Here is a 19,082-nt window from a genome sequence, read left to right as displayed (position 1 = left end):
GTTATTTAGTGCTGATATTAGATAGGTCAGCGGCTGCTGTCTGGCTCTTGTGTAACGGTCGCTGCGCGCACTCGTGTGTGTGTATGTGTGTGTGTGTGTGAGAGAGAGAGAGAGAGTGAATCACAGTTCACCTTAGTTGAACTTGTGTGATCTAGTTCACGGTAGTGTGAGGCTGTTGGTCCGGTTTTACGGCTGTTGGGAGAATGAACAGATCTCCTTGATCATTTAAAAAAACCAAACTACCCTTAAAAGACGCAGTGTGTCGTCATGTTTTTGTGTAGATGGGAAGGTTGTGATAGTTTGCTCGCGGACCGACTGTATTAACGGTCGTACGTTAACCTAGCTAAAGTGTCCGCGCGACAGGAAATTTCAACCTGAACTTGAATCATAACAGTCGTCGTTTATTAACCGACTCCCGTCAAGTTTCTTTTGTTTGTTTGTTTTGCCGTTTCTAACAACAATAAAAGGAGTACGAATGAACCAGCTAAGAAGCGGATGAAACGCGGACGTAAATAACGTAAGTTTGCCGTTATCATATTGTAACGTCCCGTCGGTTGAATTTTTTTCTTTCTTGCTTTTATTTTGCTGTTACGCTTGAAATTATATGCGCCAATGATGCGAAGCCGGCATATGGGGCATTATTGAACTGTAGCCTAGTTTTCACAGCTTATTTTCCTGCCATCAAATGTAAAATGTCTGTCGAGCACACACATTAAACGAGAAATAGTTCATTTTATTAGTGCATGTCGAATAGAATAATAGAGTAACGTTAGGCTAATACACACATTCGACAGATAAAAAGAGGTCAGTTTCTCATGGTCAGACGTTTTTGTTCACGCTTTTCAAATAATCGATCGTGCTGCTCTCTTTTGGGCTTGTATAGATTCTTCTCTGTTACTGGAGGCATCAAGAGACGGATCTGGTCTTATTTAAAAGAGAAATAAATCTAACGTTAGTATGTGTACTTCATAAATGGGGTTGCTTACTAAAAGATTTCTGCTGAACGAATGTGTTTTTTACAGACTATTTCATCCCATCTGTCTCAAACTGTACTGAGGCTGTCTACAATGTGTCATGCAACTTAGTGAAATTAATTAATTAAACTCAACTCATATAATTATTATTAAAATAGAATATTTTATGTGCCACTTGTATTGAAAATCCATGGTAATATAATTAGTTTACTTCCTTGACTTGTATCATGCACAAACAATGTCCTCAGACAGTATGCCCCTTTTTGTTGATCTTAATGCAGTTATTTAAATACATTATGCCACTTATTTGACATGGTTTTATTTCCCTCAAAGCATATTGCTATTGTTGAAAACATTTTTTTTTTTACATTCAGTGAGAATAGAGCTTATTCTGAAATGTTAGACTGTGTGTGTGTTTGTGTGTCTGTGTTGCAGTGGTGCTTGAAATGGCGAAAATCTTTTTCGGACTCAGCCCAGGGATGGAATGTACGTCCACCTTTTATCTGGTAAGATTTTATCTTTAAATATACAGTTTTTTCATTTTTCCCCAGGGTGAGCAACTCAGTATAAATAATTGAATGTGATAATAATCTGCTGTTATATGCTAAAAGGGAAATTACAATTATCTGTACTTCTGTTGTACAAGTACATCTGACAGATGTTAGATTAATGAAGCATACCGAATAATATAAACTACAGTTTTAGGTGCGAATATTGCTATACTGTGTGTATGTGTTTTGTAATGTATTATTAATAGATTTGAAAGTGCATGGATTTGTGCATCTCATTATGTGTCTGTGCATTACTTCTGGTTGGTGACTGGTCAAACACCTCTGTGTGTTGCACACACATGCTATAACATGTTAACCAACGTCCTTTGAGATTTGTAATGCTGACTCTGCAATTTCCAAGTCAGGTTATGACGGCCTGCTTATGTGAATAATTTGCTTTGTTTTTTGTTTTTGTTTTTAACTGAAATAAGCAAGAAACTCTTTTCTATATTTTTACTCAAAAGGAACATAAATTTAAACATATTTTGGAAGCACAATTTTATCACCGCCAAATTTATTTCTCCATGGTTATTTGTGTGTTTTGAATTCATTGTCAGTCTGTTTGGAGTTAATTTTGCATGTGTAGCTTTAGTTGTCCTTACCATTGCTTGGTTGCATTTTGAACAGAAATACCCCCCTAAAATAAACGGAAGAGATTTTTTTAAGTATGGGGATGTTTTAGGTATCTTTTGAGGTTTTACATGAATCCTCAGTCAGATGTTTTACATATGTTTGCCTCTTAATGTGACCCAACACTCACTGTAAACAATGCCGTGCATTATTTTGAAGGGCCTGTGTATTTTTCTTTTTTTCCACAATCATTTTTCTAGTCGTATACCTTCTGACAGAGGAGACATTCAGAATGCTGATGATGTCAGCACTTCAAAACAACTGGAAAAAAAACAAAAAAAAAGGTCATCAGTCATTTGTGCAATCTGTTTCCACTTGTCTTAATGTTGTCACTCAGCACTCGATTTATCTTGCCAAAAATATCTTTTCATTTACATCTCCTGTCGGGGAAATAACCAAACCACCGTTGAACACAGAGCTTCGTAACCCGAGGCGGGAAGGATCGGGCCAGGCTGACGCTGAGAGCGCACGACCGAGGCCAGATCGCATTCAGTAGGTCTGGCTGACTTGGTAAAGTGTGTGTGCATGCTGTAAGTGTCTTTCCATGACTGGCCCCTGGTGCTACAGCCACGCCAAACTGTCAATCCCACAGGAATGTCTCCCCAAACTCTCTGCAACAGATGACAGAAATTTGGCATATGTTATTGTCATATTCTTTTTCTCTCAGACTTTTTTCTTCATCCCTCCTCTGCTTTCGTGCTCGGCCTCAAGTTTTTCTGTGCTCTCTCCCGTTTTTCCCTTGCTGTATTTCAGCAGAGAAAGAAAGGCCAAGCATGTAATGTGTCAACATGACCGGGACTCGGTACTGTAATCTAAGCATTACGCTTGGCCTTTCGAAACGATTTGATAATGACGCTGATGGCTCGTTACCGGCGTCTTTTGCTAAAACACTTTGAAAATCGGCAGATAATTGAGGAAAGCCAACCGAGCCCTTCGAGATTACAAAGAGGGGAACAATCCTACGCGCCTTTGCGCCAGCAAAGTCATAAATTCATCTGTCTCCTCGCTGGCCCGCATCCAATTCGGTTTACCTCGGCTAACCCCACGAAAAACGTATACATCATTTGAAATTTAAAATGCAATCACCACAGAGAGAGGAGGCGCCTCAGCTAACCTGGCGCATTCACACAATCAATCCTCGCTTTTGTGCGGCTCTCTGAGATGATTTGAGTGGCCTGTAGTGTCAGCTGAGGTCAGGGGCGTGTCCCGAGCTTTTAGCCTGTAGCCCGTCTGAAGCTGGCACTAAAAGATTGCACAGATGTGAGGAAGAGCTGTTAGAGCGCGGCATGTCCGACAGGAGTCGGGAACATTACAGGGCACGGGGGGATGTGCCTAAGCTGCTAAGATTCAGGGTGCAGCAGAGGACAGTCAGACTGACACACATTCTGTAGTCACGAGGTTGTGTTTTACCTGTCATGCAGGGAGACATCAGATGACGCATTCTGTGCGTGCTTGTCCTCTGTGAGTGCATGAGGGAACTGAGGTCGTGTGTGTGATTTATGTGTGTCAGCGTGTGTGCGCATTCGATTTAGAGAACTTGTGGATATGAGCGAGGAGCTCTTAAGTGCTTGACCTAATTTCGCAGGCAGAGAAGAATTCGACAGTGAAGGCCTTCCTCTGTTAGTGTGAGGTTGCTGTGCTGGGTGTTTCCTCCCAGGGTCTAACAGGAAGCTCATGTTTGAGTTCATTTGAGGACAGGGAGAAGGCTTTTCTTTCCACTGTGGATCGTTCTAGAGAGGGGGAGAAAGCCAGGGCCTCAGCTCTGATTCGCCCTTCTGCAATCTGGCATGTGTTTTAGCTCCTTATACTGCTGTATTGTCTATTTTGGCTGAACTTAAGTTTTTTTTTTTTTTTAGCTCCTGCCAAGAAAACATCTATTTTTTGGGCTTACAGTGAGCAGGAGCCGAGATCCCGAGTCAAAAATGACTTAATGAATCCTGTGAGCAAATGAAACAATCCTCTGCAGGGTTCTGTCCTGCTTCCTCTGGTTCGGACTTACATTCCAGGCTCAACTGAGCCAGGTCGTGACCCGAAAAAATGCTGTGCTGTTCGCGGTGGTTTTGGAGGAATATTCACAGCACAGATGAGCTTATGGACAGTTATTGAAATGAATTAAAGTGCTTGTGCTTTTTCGTTGAGTTTAAGTAAATGTTCATGGGCTGTGATTTGTTGTTCACAGGCTTGGGGACTTTGGACGACTCTGACAGACATGCTTGACTACGCAGGTGAGAAACAATTAGCCAAACTGAAGTGATCATCAACATACATTTTGGAGTGCCATTTTCACAACAAGCTAGTTTTGTAAAGAACTAAATTAGTTCTGGTCTAACATGAATCATTTTTATTTCATTTAGCAGATAAGAAATAAAACAGTAAAACTGTATTGTTCCATTGAGAATATTTTGGAAATATTTAAACTACTGTATGAATATTTTACAATCTTAAGTGCATATTGCAGCCAGTCTGCAGGCTTGCAGTGTTCGTGTGGTCTCTTTGAAATGTGAATTCTGTGTGGGAGGCCTCTCTATTCATCTTCTGTGAACGTTTCATGTTGGTCGTTTAGCGAAGTAAGAAGATATCAGGTATTCTAGACATGTCTTTTCCAAATTAGAATGTACATGATACGTGCTGCATAATCCTTAATGTCCTGATAGTCGATTACATGTTCAGAACATCATACGCAGATCAAATCCTTCATCAGACAGTGGGGTTGTTCAAATCTAGGGCACGTCTTTAAGAGCTTATTTCTATGGTGGGCAGAGCAGAAAAATGATGAGGATCGACCTGTTAGTCTTCCATTGCATCAGCTTGACTGAAATTAGAGGCAGATTTGGGATGAAAGGTTTGCAGTATCCTGATTGTCTGAAAATGATCGTTTCAGTGTGCCTGTGCTCATAACCGCACTGATCAAACATGATTTATCTTAGTGGTGAAGTTGTTGTCTGATCTGCAGGGTTGGTTTTTGGCTTCTTTGTGACTGTCTTTCTCTAAATCTGTGTAGGTTGACATGTTGGTTGTTACTTGGATTTCGAAGTGCGTGAAATTAGCATGACATGATCTAAAACATTCTGTCTTTAGGATTTTACTTTTGCAAAACATCCCAGTATTTACTCAAGAGTCAGTGCTCCCAAACTTTGTAAAGATAAGCAGTAAAATGTATTAGGTTGCATATTTCGATATCCTCAGTGCATGTATTGTGCAGCAGAGAAAAAGAAAGAGGAGACTGACACTTCAAACAGCTGGTTTATGAAGATGCACCGTCTTTATCACTCAATCATCTAACGGTCTCTTTCACACATTATACCCATTTCCTTATCTCCTGCAGTGTGGATGTATTCTCAGGTCATGTGCCGTTTACAGGTGTCATCCAGATGTTTTCTTGCGTGTTCTGATGCTCCCTCTGTTAGTACTTAATGTCAATTTTTGCAGAAATGTTCCTGATGTCTAGCAAAGAGCATCACGCTCACACAAGCTTGAAAAAAAGCAAAAGGATTTTTATTTTAATTTTTTTTGTGCAGAAGTAACACGTGTGGCATAAACATGACCAGCGTGACACTGTCATGGCTGGTTTCATCCCAGTTTTTGCATTTCTCGTCTGTGCAGAGTTTTCTTTGAGCTGCCCTCTAAAAGGATAAATAGTGAGAAACAGAATATCCATACGGTGGAATACTCTTAGAAATACCTTTTCAGAAATGTGTTTATTTGCATAATGACCACTAATCTGTATAATTGACACATCCAACCAATTTCGTACATAAATGTGCTGTCTCATGTTTCTTTCCAGTCTCTTTGTTCTCAAATAATCAAATTAATACTTTGTGTCCATTTTATTTATTTTTCTTAAGTAGCTGTATTCTTATAACAAATCAAAATGAAGACACAAACCAGTGTTGATTTCATTGACGAATAATTTTCGTCATAATTTTCGTCAAAAAAAAATTTTCACAGACGAAAATGAGATGACAACTAAATAAAAAACAGTTTTTTTGAATGACAAAAACTATGACGAAAATCTATTGACATTTTCGTCAAGGAATAAAAAATGAGATGAAACATGTTAGGGAGGGAGAATTTGGGAAGAGATCCAGTCAGAACCTGCATGGTGGATGATGCACACATTTGAATTGTAACGTGCTGATCTACCCGGCGGGACATTATTTGCAATACACTTGATGCATGCCCCATAAAACGTTCAAAAATGTAAAAGTCTCGGAGAAAGAGAAGAGCAGACATATGGATAGATCTGAAAAAGCGTGATGCGAAACAGAACTCTATTTGGTACAGTTTTCTGTGCACATACACTGAAAACTGCTACCTCAAAAAAAAAAAAAAACCCTCAAAAGCTACCACAGCGCACAAGTACTGAATTGAGCTCTCTTTCAGGTCTGAATCGACAAATACACTCAACATTATGTCAAAATGTCTGTTTTGGAGAGTATTCACGTAAATACAATACATGTTTTAAGAGAACATAAACAGTTGTGAAACTATCGGATGTGCATCAGTGCATAATCCATACATTTGGTCTTAAAGTGACAGCAGCATAATAAACCTAATGCCGTCTGTGCCCTTGATATTAATCAAACAACATTAGAATAAGAGAAAAGCATTCACTGCTCTATAATAGCTTTAATGAGGAACAAGTTGTTATAAAGAATACATACATATATCATTCATTAAAAAGATGTGGTTTTATTTCATTTTAAGATAAAGATGGTATATGTTATATGTCACAGCAGTTAAATTTATATTGCATGTTCAAACTTTAATATTCCTCTTCACATGTTAAAGAGTTAGTTCACCCAAAAATGAAATTTCTGTCATTAATTACCCTCATGTCGTTCCACACCCATAAGATATGAAAAGTTATTTTTGTTTCGTTTTTGCGCACAAAAAGTATTCTCATTGCTTCATAAAATTAAGGTTGAACCACTGCAGTCATGTTGACTGTTTTAACAATGTCTTTAGTACTTTTCTTGACCTTGAAAGTGGTGGTTACATTGCTGTCTACGACGAGTCATATACCTCTTGGATTTCATCAAAAATATCTTCATTTGTGTTGAAGAACGAAGGTCTTACGGGTGTGAAATGACATGAGGGTGAGTAATTAATGACAGGATTTTCATTTTTGGGTGAACTAACCCTTTAATAGATGTTTTCTTTAAGAGTATATGGGTTTGGAAATTTTAGAGAAATTATTAATTAATTAAAGCATTACAATTTAACTAAACCCATTAGATTTTAGTCGACTAAATCTACTGTAGAAATAGTCAACTAAAATCTTATGAGATTTAGTCGACTAAAATCTTATATTTAGTTGACTAAAACTAGACTTAAACTAAAACAATTCAGATGACTAAAATATGACTAAAATTAAATGGCATTTTAAAGACTGACTAAAACTAAATCAAAATTTGCTGTCAAAATTAAAACTGACACAAAAACAGATATAGTACGCATATTTATATAGTTAGATCTGTCATGTGATTAAAGAATTCATTATTAGAATTAATTGAAAAAATATGCCTTGTATTAATATTTGCTGAGAAAAGCTCCCAAATGAAGATTGCAATGCTTTACCTTACATTCTAATCACAAAAAGATCAATATTTCATATGCATGATTTTTTTTTTTTTCCCAAACGGTTCAGCGGAAATCCCCTCCCTACAACCAATTTCATTGGCTGAAGTTACAATGACGGGTAGGATTAGGGATCAGGGTTGGGTGTAGGTAATCGTTATTGTGATTGACATGGCCAATGAAATGTTTAGAATCGGCTCCAGGGCGGGATTTCTGCTGAACTGGTTTGGGGGGAAAAAATCACACATTTCATATGTTAATATATTTGTAATATAATGTGAATATGTTTGTTTTATTTCCTGATAATTAAATGAAAGTCTATAACATACCTAGTCTTCATTTTTGCAATTAAGTTTGTCAAGGTAGACTTTGAGTCTGTTCACACAAGACGTGCTGTATTTGTCTGCAAAAAATGATTTAAAATCTGTTGACACATGCAGGCGGACGACTTTGACTGTTTTGTCACATCACGCTGTTTTTTTCAGCATCTTGCACCATGAGCGCCATGTTTTTAAGATACTGTGTCAAGTTAAAAATACTGTAACTTTAAAAAATTGCATGTGATCTGTTTTGCTCCGTCCAGCTGTATTGTAAGATTTCATTCTTTGCCACTCTGAGCAGCTCCATCTGCTCTCCGTAGGTGCGGTTTGATGGAATTGGAATTTCATATCAATTTCTTATCATGGCAAAGCTTCCAAATCAACTATTGCAACATCCAAACTTCTTCCCGACTACAGCGAGTCGAGAATTTGCACTGACAAAGACCAAATATGGAGTGTTTAGTTTGCATGATGATTATCAGTCAGAATTCCTGACTATATTTTATGTAGTAATAAAATCATACAGCTTGAGCAGAACAATGTCCTTGAGATATTTCATTCTTTGAGATTATAGCCAAGCATACATTTTTATTACATAAACATTGTGTTTTGGCATGTAATAAATCTCAGAAGTTGCACAGGTGTAATTTGTTTCATCAGCAAGTGAGCTGTTTGTCCCTAATGGTGTTTTAAAATAATTTACCTCAGCTCACCATCAGACTATGACTATTATGATTTTTTATTTGATTGACATTTTATGACCTGTAGAACTTGTTCATGCATCATCATCTACCTTCCCACTGGTTATAATGATTATTGACAGATGAGTAATGTTGTTTGTCATAGCGGCATTTGTCTTACATATCATACATCCTTTGCTTTTAGGTTTTTTTTTGTAATGTCATTTTTCATTTTAAATGTTGTTTTTTTAGCAGTTTTTGAAACTTTAAATTAGCTATTTTTTGCCTCTAATCCTGATGATTGTGACATTTCCTGATTGACGTTATCCTGCCTATGCAGTTATAAAGCTCCCTCCAGCACTTCATTTGTATCAAGATCTTCCCTTGCCACAAGTGACCATTATGTCAGCTTTAAGCAGTTCAGTTTATTATTCTCTAATGGATTGCATTGCCATATATGTTTTCTGCACAAAGCAGTCAAGACAAAAAGTTTTGAAATGGCTGTCAAGTAATATTTAAAAGACTGAAAAGGACAAACATGTTTGATTCCCCTCCAAAAAAGTGTAAAAACTGTTTCTGTGATGCTATTAAAACATTGCTCATTGTTTGAGCATCCCGTCGAGCCTGACGCAGTAACATTGGCATTAGTTTGTGCACAATTCCATTTGAGGTGCATAAATTGTGATTTATATATATATATATATATATATATATATATATATATATATATATATATATATATATAATTTCTCTGAAAAAAAAGTTGGTTGTAAAATTCTTGTATTCATTCAGTCTGCAAATTCTTAAATTAGAATCATGACATGAAAAATAAATGAAAAAAAATTAAAATCCTAAGGGGCCATTCACACAGAATGTTTTTTTTTCATTTCCACTGCACTACTTTTTACATTTTTTGTTTAACCGTTTGTCAAAGACGCAAGACGTGAGCACGTGTTAAAAACAAATTCAAAGAAGTTCAACTTAAAAAAAAAAAAAGCATCTCGAGACACAACTGTTTTTTGTCTCGTATTTTTAACAACAAAAAAAAAATGTGTTCTGTGTGAACTGGCCCTAATGCAGTTAACAAAAAACAACAAAATAAAAATAACTTTTTTCAAACAAACATCCAATGGATCTCATAGACTTTTTTTTTTTTTTTTTCATTAGGCTGTTGTTAGTGTTGAGTTTGAAGGCCCAGCTCCAGACGAGGGCTGCTCCATGGGTAGGCCAATGTTGCATTGTTGGCAGTGGCTCATTTGAATAGCCCTTTAGTATTTTGTGTGAGCAAGTCAGCGCCATTTGCATTTGTTCCAGTCACAAAGGTTTACAGGTCAATAGAGACCAAGCTAACATGCAGAGGAACCCTCTCTCCTCTTATTCTCCTTTCTCTCCTGTCTCTCAACCTTCTTTTGCCCTTCCTTGGTTGTCATGATAAACTCTGCCCGTCTCCCTGGGAATGCGTTTGTGTATGCGTGTGTGTGTGTGTGTACGTAGCAACACCTCAGATGTCTGGTGAGTGATTAATTCTAAGCTGGGAATAAGACTGAAGAGAGGCCCCTGGTAACCCTCAAGCAAACAGCAACAATAATTTGATTATCACACTTGAACATGCTTATTTAGCCCATGCATGGTCGTGCATGCGTGCGTCTGTAGGTCTGCACACTGAAACAGAAGAAAACGGAGCATACCTGATTAAATGGAGCCCATTCAGGTCTGTTGTTTGTGAGCAGTTTGAATGGCTGCAGTGCTGACACATAGCTTCTTAGATGCGCGCACATAGACAGAACCAGAAGCCCCAGGTCTTCATAATTAATCCCAGAGTGAGCTCATGGCCCAATCCTCAGAGCTTTAACTCTGTACTTTCCATATGTCACACTCCTTCATACATGCACACATATAGAGTCACTTACACATCACCTTAAAAAAAAAAAAAAAAAAAAAAGTCATTATTTACTCTCCTAATATCTTTTGACTTTTTTTCTTTAGTTATTTTATAGCAGAATGGCCCAGCTGCTCTTTTCAATAATGTGCAACTAAGGGTGTTTTTCAGTCCTTTTCAGGGGACTGAGTGCGGTTCGCGTGATTTCTGGCCCGTATGTGAATGCTCCAAACGATCTCAGACCCCTTTAAAGCGAACCGAACCGAGACCATCTGTGTACGGTTCACTTTCAGCTAACAGTACGCTAAAAAGGTCCATTATGAACAGACATCAGTCCGGGCTCACTGGATTTTTCCATTCGCGAATTCCATTGTAGTTTGCTCATCAGATGCCTCCATACAAATCGCCTGTTCACCATGGCTTCTTCTTCTGGCAGATCTCCGCAAATTATTCGTTCACAACGTGCACTTGTTTATTGTAATTTCAACTGCTTTCAAACTGTGAGATGTGGCTGCGTGTCTTGCTAGTTTAAAATGGTTTAATGAGCGCACACACCTAAAGCGCACGCATAGAAAGCCAACTGTCACAGCGCGTGTACTAAACTAAATTATCTTTAGTGTCTTACTGCTTTTAAAGTGTTTAAAACACACAAGGTTCACATAAACAGTTGGTTATGTCTTAAGTGAATGAAAGAAATCGTGTATGTGTATAATTGGATCCGTGCATTACTGAAGTTCTTAAAGTGACAGGAGCCTAATATAAGAAATCAGTAGAATCAGTGTACATTTTATTCATACAGTGAAGAATATGCAGTTTTATTTTTCATTTGATTATTCCATTTCTTACATGAATGCTGCTTTTAGGTATACATACTTGCCTGAAAATTTAAAGCAGTTTATATCATTTGGATCTTTCTTTTATTGTATTTGTCCTATTATGCTGATGTTATCATTGCCTTCTGCAATAAAAAAAAAAAAACATGATTCAAAATAAATATTATTTACAAAGGTGGGTGTGTGATATAGTGAAAGAATATGAATGGAGTACTGAAACAAAATTTGTTTTTTTTGTGCAAAAGATAAACTTAGAGTAATCTCATTCAACAGCATTTGTAGAAATGTCATTTTATAACCCAATAGCAATTACAAATTAACAAATTAATAATAATTAATAATAATCTTTACAAACAAATATTCTGGTTAGTGAGGCACATGCAAGTGAATGGGATAAAATTTTGAAGGCCATAGTATGAACACAAAGAGGTCTGAGACCACATTCCTACTTAAGTGGACCAAAAAAGGATCTGAGTCCTCTTTTAGGAACAGGGACAGTATGAACATGAAGAGAAGTTTGGTTCTTTTAAAGAGGGCTGAAGTATGAAAACACCCTGAATGATTACCACAGTTATCAGGAAGAATTTTCAGTGAATAATGACCTAAATTTCAGTCTGTTCCTCAAAGTAATTGCAAAAAAGGTGCATTTTGACACTTTTGGAGCTTGACAGCTCGTGGAAGAGAGCAGCATAGACATTCTTCATTTTTTTTTATTTTTTGTGTTCCACAGAGTAGGAAAAAAAAATCATATTTAGAACAATATGAGAGTGATTAAACTATTCCTTTATGATTATTTTAAAATGTTATTATTAATATCACCATTTGAACTAAACTAGTTTACAATGTCTTGCTTTGAAAAGAATTTCATACATATTCATGTTTCTCTGCATTTTTTGAAATGCATATATCTTGCATAGTAAATGTTGCAGTAATGCTTTGTCGTGAGCATGAGTGGTTCAAATGTACTTTAGATATTAAATCTTCTGGTAGCTCAGTGCTGCCATAGCCTACATTTACCTTGTTATCTTTATCAGAGACATGACACTATACAATTGGATTTTCTTAAAATCCTTTTATTTTTATTTTTTTATTGAGAAGCTACATTTTTAATAAAATGTCTCCAGTTCAATCTTGTATATCACTCATGACCATCTGATATCATGCACTGTAAAACGCAAAAATAAGCAGTTGTTCACTTAAGGAGATATTTGATTTGATCTAACCATTGAAATGGTTTTAGTGTGGCCGCAGGAAGGCAGTAGTCAATCTCTGCATCTCTCTTAGGCCTCTTCTTGTCCCCTCTTAGCTGGACGTGTGAATTGCAGCACAAAACGTGGGCTGCTGGATCAGCATGCATGCTACATAAAGACTGCTTTTGTTATAGCCTGCACGCTCATGACCGCTGGCATCTATAGCCCCTCACCCCCAACCACACCAAACTGCACCGGGCTGAGTAGAGAAACCCCCATGGAGGGAATGGACAGTGACTTTCAGTCTGATAAGCTCACACCCATAAAACTTTATAGCAAAATGAATAAATGAACTTAAAAAAATGTGCATTTCTTCCCCATTATTTTCCCTCTGGGGGCAATAAAGTCTTATTTTACTCCATTCCAGATCAAATTTAAGTGAATTTGTCTTGTTAGAGATTCATTATAGGATAAAACAATTCTTAGCTATAAATCAGATAATGTTCCAGTGCAGCATAACTCACTCACTCTCGCCATTTGCGATGTAATTATGATTCAGAGTAAAAACAGAAATTCCACAAGGCTCTTTAATGCAGTCAGTAGATGACGAGCAGAGTGCGTGTCTGTTGGGCCTCAGTCGACACGGGCCTTAGAACTAAAACGATGTTGCCTTGCAGCTGCCGCGCCAATATTGCACCATGTTCACCTCAGCCTATTAAAGGTTGGGATTCCCATCGGGAGAACACTCACTCGCAGACAATTAATGGAACAAAAAATAAGAAAAACTATGACAAGATAATACGTTTGCGATAATGAGCCTCCACTGACCTATAATCATCCTTTTAAAATGAATTTTAACCAGGATAATGTCCTTGAACATCAGCAATGACAAGTGCCACATTCTGTGTGGTTCTTCTTAAAATTGGATGTTATATATATATATATATATATATATATATATATATATATATATATATATATATATATACATACACACACATACCTTCGGCCCTTTTTATATTGCGATGACCTAGGCAGAGAATGACATTCCTAAGAGAGCAAGCTGTCCTCTTGGTCATCGTTTGATGGTATTTTTCAATTATTTTCAAGTTGACATGGTACTAAGGAATTTGTTAGAAATTTTTTTTTATGGTATAAAAACCAAATTGCATGTCACCAAAGACCATCGTCAGATGCTAAGTCTGACTCAAATGATTTGTTTGTGCTCTAAAATTTAACGACTGCATAGTGACTAAATTTAGTCTAAAGCTGAGCTCTATTAAAAAAAGGAAATTACACTGGAAAGTTTATTTCATGGTCTTGCTATCATTAAAACCATACCTCTCTACGCTGAAGACATAAGAGAGGAAATAACAAAAATTAAAAGTGATGTAAAGAATATCTTTCAGAGGGTGTGATAACATCAAAGTGCACCGCTGGGGCTGAGTCCGGCACATCCCTCGTCATTGTCGGTTTTGGGGGAAGAGGGTTGACTGGGTGTAGAAGGCTCAGCTGGGGCAAATCCTGGAGGTCTCGTCCATTCGGAGACGAAGTGACGTGGCACATGCAAAAGCAGGCTGTACTGGCTTTTAAGAGCCAGAACTTGTTAAGTGCCAGAACTGTCCCCGTTCCCCTCGTGCACCAGACACACACACACACACAAACACACAGCTCTCAGGAAAATAAAGAAGGACTGGTGTGTTAAAATGTATTATTAGAAGCAAACCAGAATGGACAGGCCATTTGGAGTGGAGATGAGAGTTAACATGCATCAGAGGTTATTTAGGGGGGAGTAAACAGCACTGAATGATGCCTGTGCTGTGTGTTAGGGAAATATTTGGATACGGACATAGCAATTAATTTGTGCATGCAGTTTAGAGATTGAAGGTTTGTTGTACGTGGCCTCAAACAGTTTGCGCTCTTTTAAAATGTTTGAATGCATCTGAAGTAAATGATAATTTAACACTATTTAAAACTTCTTTAGAAACTCACATTTCAGTACACCCTTGGACTGGAGTTCATTTGTGGTTAAATATTTGCTAGTAATTTGTTAGAATAATGACTTTTTTGGTTTATGCACTTTCCCCTTTGGCTTAAAGTGATATATTTGGTTTTGTGAGCTGCACATGTGCCCTCAAAAATAGTGCACCTGTTAATTGTCATTTGTGCTCTTTTACGTGTGTTTTTCTTTTTTTTATGAAACTGCCTGATAATTTTGGAAGTTTCAGAGTTAATCAAAAGTGCCACAGAATCCTGCTCCTCTCTCCAAACACTTAGTGCTCGGCAGAAAGTTCTGGAGATTCGAGCATGCGGCAGTTAGCGGCCATGCGAGTGAAGTGGACACGGAGAAAGTCTGTCCTGACTATCTTTTTTTTTTTTTTTTTTTATATCTATGTCCCTTTTTCCCCACACGACTGAATATTTTAAGGTGAGTTACTTTTAGAGTAAAGTAGTTTTTAAAATGTTTCCGTATATTTGTAGCTGTCGGATACAAATAAATTACGGTAGTGAGGTCAAACAAACTCTTGGCAAATACATTTCTTTTTACCGGTTGAAGTGAGACCTCCATGATGAACTCATTCTTAATTAATGTTACTGTTGCTGAATAGTATAAAAATAGCACATAATGGCACTTAAATAATGTAGACATGTCTCTAACATCTCTAAAATCTTAGCATATGTCACTGATTTAAAAAATAGGAATAAAAAGAAGTAAAAACGAAATAGAAAAGAGTTTCAGATATGCATTAACAGATGTTTTATATTCATTATTATTCATTAGAATAAAGTTTATTTTGTATTATTGCAATACTATTTAATAAAGAAAACAACACCTAATAAAATAAATATAAAAACAGTACATAAGGAAAGGTTGCATGTTTTAGATAAAGTAAGCATTTTAATGCTGTATTATTCCTGTTACCTGATTTTATCTGTTAATCTGTTTACATAGAGGAACAGTTTAGGACTTATTCAACCAGAAAACACAGTGATTTAAAATAAAATATACATTGCTTAAATGTCTCTTGTTTTTAGCAGATCAGAGACAGAAGAGCCATTCGGGCATATTCCTCACTGTATTAAACCCATTTTTCCTACAAAGCTTTATTTCTTCTGATTCTGAAGTGTGTTAGGAATATTTTCATTCTGAAGATTCAGAGCTTCTGCCTTTAATAAAAAAAAAAAAACATGTATTATTATAATTTCTAATAGGAACAAACTTCTGGCTTTGTTTAATCTCCACTGCCTGTAAAAGAAAAAGGAGGACAAAACAAGTTCAGGATGTTCGTTAAATTATTCAAACAAGGACATAAATTGTACAGTCTTTATATTATTCTGTTAAACAGGAAAATTTGAAGTGGGGGGGGGGGGATCTATATAGTCATTCCTTTTTCCTTTTGACAGAAAGTCAAATTATATTGCGCCAGACGCTGACGTTTTGCCTCACTAGTTTTCTGTAGTCCTGTTTCTTTTTTGGACATTAAAAAAGGTTTCTTCTTTTTATGTTAAAATAATAAATATAAAATAGCACTAATATGTTTTTTAAAAAACATACAAATGTTTCAATTTTTTCATTATAACATTTGAATGTCATTCAGCCTTCGACATATTGTGGTCGTTTTGTAAATCAGTTTACTCTGCTTTGCTATTTGCTTTGTCTGTTATAAATAACAGGGTCAGTGATGACACTATTAAATTACAGTAAATTTATCTGCAGTAAGGCAAAAAAAAAAAAAAAATCCCATGAATGAAAGTTATGGGAAACAACTTTTCAACATTGTTACTACTACAAAGCAATTGATCATAGAGTGCAGTATCATAAAATAATTTTCATATCATAGCACTTTAAAAAAAAAAACACCTCTAAATTTGCAAAACTAAAAAAAAAGTTCTTTGCAAAAAGTGTTTTGTTTCTTTCAATTTGTCTAAAGTCTCACAAAACACCTAATTTTAATGTCTCTCATTGTTTTTCATATATCTATATGAGACTATATATTTCATAATAAATATGAGAGCCATACCTTTGTTTTCACATTAGTGACTTTTTAAATGATTTGTGATTGTCATTATAGTAGTGGTAAGATAGAAAATCACACCTTGCAGAAAGTAACTTGCATGCAAACCCAGACCAGACCATGATTTATTTCTCTTTTGACTTTTACTTTGATTATTTGTTTTTGCCATATTTTATTTATTTGTTTTAAAATTATTCTTCCTTGCAGCCTTTTTTTCTGGAATCAGTGCTGACCGTCTGTGTAATGGCCTGGCACTCCGAACACACACGTTCAAGGTTATGCCATTCCGATCACACTGCACCGGGTTATTTTTTTTTTGTTGTTGGTGGTGTTGTTTTTTTTTTTTGTTACAAAATATCAAGACTTCATACACCAAAATATAATACTATTATTTATAATACAAATATCTACATAATTACAAGCAGACAGCCTCATCCTGCTTGCGTGGACATAGGCGCATGCTCTTATCAGAGGTGACCGCCATGTTGTCTAACTGTCCTCCATTTTGTGATTTCAGACCTTTACTGTAGCACAGCTGCCCCACCCTTGCGAAATTCTGCAGCCGTATCCCGATGGATCCGAAACATTGACGTTAATCCTTGCTGATTTCATTTGGAATTATTGAGCTTTTGAACTTTTTTTCCTCGTGGACACAAAATTATTTTCTACCTTCTGAGATCTTGTTGCTTATGTTCCTTCACATGGACGTACTGCTAGTGCCCTATAAAAAGCTATTTTGAAAAAATGTGTTTTTTTTTTCCATAGAATTGTAGATTTTTTTGGGATGGTAAATTCTAAGACAATACCATACCAGTAGCTTATGATTAATAAATGTCATCTACTCTTCTACTTAACAGAAGAACAGTTGTCCTCATAGTAGCTGACAGGACAAAATGTTGTTCACGTGGCAAACAACAAGAACAAGGTGTGTGTGTGTGTGTGTGTGTGTGTAATTATGCCATCTTCCATGTATGTGGTAAAATTGAATCGCATCCACAGAATCAGTTAAAACATGTTGTAGTAAATTATTTTCTTTTGATATTTCTTAATGTAGTCCATCATATAACTCTTATTTCATAATAGTTGTTATTGTGTGATATAGTTTGAAAGACACTTTTCATTTCAGACAATAACAGTGAGGAGTTAAGGTAGATACTTTTAATTGACTTCATTTTTATTTATTTATTTTTGATATTCAAATAATAAGTAGTTTAAAATAAAACAATAAATATATATATATATATTTTAAAGTTATTTTCTGCTTTTAATCTTTTATTTAATTATTTAATAAAACCTAATGTATTCATTTATTTAAAGGCCAAATTCAGCATAAGATTTGAATATGGTTTATAAAGAAATGTATTATTATTATTATGTTGTCAGTTGGTGTCAGTCAACTACCAGAGCTCCGCTCATGTTTCTGTCAGTGTTGCGGCGAGCCGTAAGGGTCATTAAGCATCTTCTAACGGCAGGCAGAGGTCAAGGGAGTTAATCGGAGTTGATGGAGGGGCCCTCTGAGTGACAGTCCTAAGGGGCTCACCTCTTAATCTCTGTTTGTCTGTGTTTTAGTACTCTTTACCTACACAAAGCAAACAGCACCCTCCCTCTCAATAGGGACCGGCCTGCTCCCAGTCTAACACTTCTGACCTGTGGGTCGTGCCCTTTGTTCCTCTCTCTACAGTGGCTGACCTCAGATTTCACCTCTGTAATTGAGGAGCCCTGTAGACACGTGCCCACGGGGCCCAGGAGAGACCACCGCCGCTGCGAGCTCACTGCTACCTCTGCACTGGCGGAAAAGGGTGTCTGAAAATATGTAGTTTCCTATGGCTCCAATTTGGCCAATCAGAGGCCAGTTGCATAAACATAGCCATTATGTTAAGACTAGGGCTGTAACGATATGACCTAAAATCAAAATCAAATAATTGAACATTTGACCTGGATTACGATTAATGAATGATTATTTTGTTTGTTTATTTGTAGGTTTGTACTGTAAATATGCTTGACTATTAAAGGTGGGATATTTTTTCCTGATGAAAGAGTGCTCTGACATAACAGCTCACTTTCAGCAGTTATTTTATCTGTGGTTCGTAACATTTCTTACAGATTTCTGCTCATTGTAAATCAGATGCAGATAAATTAGCACAGTACCAGTACATTTATTTTAATGCATGAGAGAGCAATTGTGTGTGTGAATTAGTCATACCGTCTCTCTATTAATTGCCGTGGGTTGTAAGTAGTTAATTCAAAAGTAGTAACTACCTAAATATATGCTATAAGTTTTGAGTTTCTAAGCTACTTGAGTGATAAATCACAGGACAACGTTTCCAATGAGTTTCTGCGCTCCTCTCTGTGCGTGCGATCTTCACGTGATAATGTGCGAGCTGTCTATACGTACGAGCGTTAGTGTGCCGCAAAGCATCAGCGCTGTA

At 36.6% G+C, this 19,082-nt stretch overlaps 1 protein-coding gene across 1 annotated transcript in view; it reads left to right on the top strand.

Annotated features, from left to right (window-relative positions):
- The first annotated feature begins 175 nt into the window (after positions 1-175).
- Positions 176-19,082, top strand: part of pparaa (peroxisome proliferator-activated receptor alpha a) — a 58,675-nt gene continuing 39,768 nt past the window's right edge. Inside the window, exons 1-3 of the mRNA XM_048154866.1 lie at positions 176-517; positions 1,410-1,480; positions 2,356-4,380. The gene's annotated coding sequence lies outside the window, so the exon portion shown is untranslated. The remainder of the gene's footprint in view (positions 518-1,409; positions 1,481-2,355; positions 4,381-19,082) is intronic.

This window comes from Megalobrama amblycephala, linkage group LG14 (genome assembly GCF_018812025.1).
Source record: "Megalobrama amblycephala isolate DHTTF-2021 linkage group LG14, ASM1881202v1, whole genome shotgun sequence".
Taxonomy (NCBI): Eukaryota; Metazoa; Chordata; class Actinopteri; order Cypriniformes; family Xenocyprididae; genus Megalobrama; species Megalobrama amblycephala.
Note: the sequence above shows the minus strand (reverse complement) of the source record. Positions and strands in the feature narration are given on the sequence as shown.